The following is a 595-nucleotide window of genomic DNA, read 5'->3' on the forward strand; positions in this document are numbered from 1 at the left end:
GTCCTTATTTTTTGCGGCGTAGAAAGAGGAAAGCGCGCGCTGGCTGAGCGCTGACCTTCCCCTGCCCGGGAGGGGAGGCTCCTCAGCATCCTCTTCCTCCCAGGAAGACGAAGGCTTTGGCCTCCTGGCCCGATGAGCAGGCAGCGCCCGGCGCGGTGCGGTTCCCGGTGAGCTCACCGTCTGCCTGGAGCAGAATGATTATTTTCATGTGCGGGCAAACCCCGAGTCTCCCCGAGTAGCTTTCCATATGAAAGCAGCTTAATAACGCGCTCGGGCTCCCTTCCCGGCGTGCGCCAGCGTTTCTCCTGGGGGTCGGGAGCGCTCGGTATCGCCTCCGTGCCGTCCCCGCAGGCCAGGGAGGTACAAGCAAGCGTCCTCCCTTGCACCGTTTTCCTGCCTGCTCTCTGGCTAGGCGAGCTGCCGGCTTTTTGGGCAGCCTGCCTTTTCCCCCATCTCTGCCTGCTTGTCCTGTTGCTTTCCACCGTCCCTTGGCCGCCCGCAGACCTTTCAGCCCTGCCTGCGTGCAAGCCCTGCCCGTTCCCTGCCTGCTCGCTTCCCGCGGGAGCTGCGGGTGCCGGGAGGGGTTGGCAGAACG

General features: G+C 64.5%; 1 protein-coding gene across 1 annotated transcript in view; it reads left to right on the forward strand.

Annotated features, from left to right (window-relative positions):
- Positions 1–595, forward strand: part of VAC14 (Vac14 homolog (S. cerevisiae)) — a gene marked incomplete at its 3' end in the record, with an annotated part of 63,661 nt that overhangs the window by 59,481 nt on the left and 3,585 nt on the right. The window lies entirely within an intron of this gene.

Source organism: Pygoscelis adeliae, unplaced genomic scaffold (genome assembly GCF_000699105.1).
Source record: "Pygoscelis adeliae isolate BGI_AS28 unplaced genomic scaffold, ASM69910v1 Scaffold458, whole genome shotgun sequence".
Lineage (NCBI taxonomy): Eukaryota > Metazoa > Chordata > Aves > Sphenisciformes > Spheniscidae > Pygoscelis > Pygoscelis adeliae.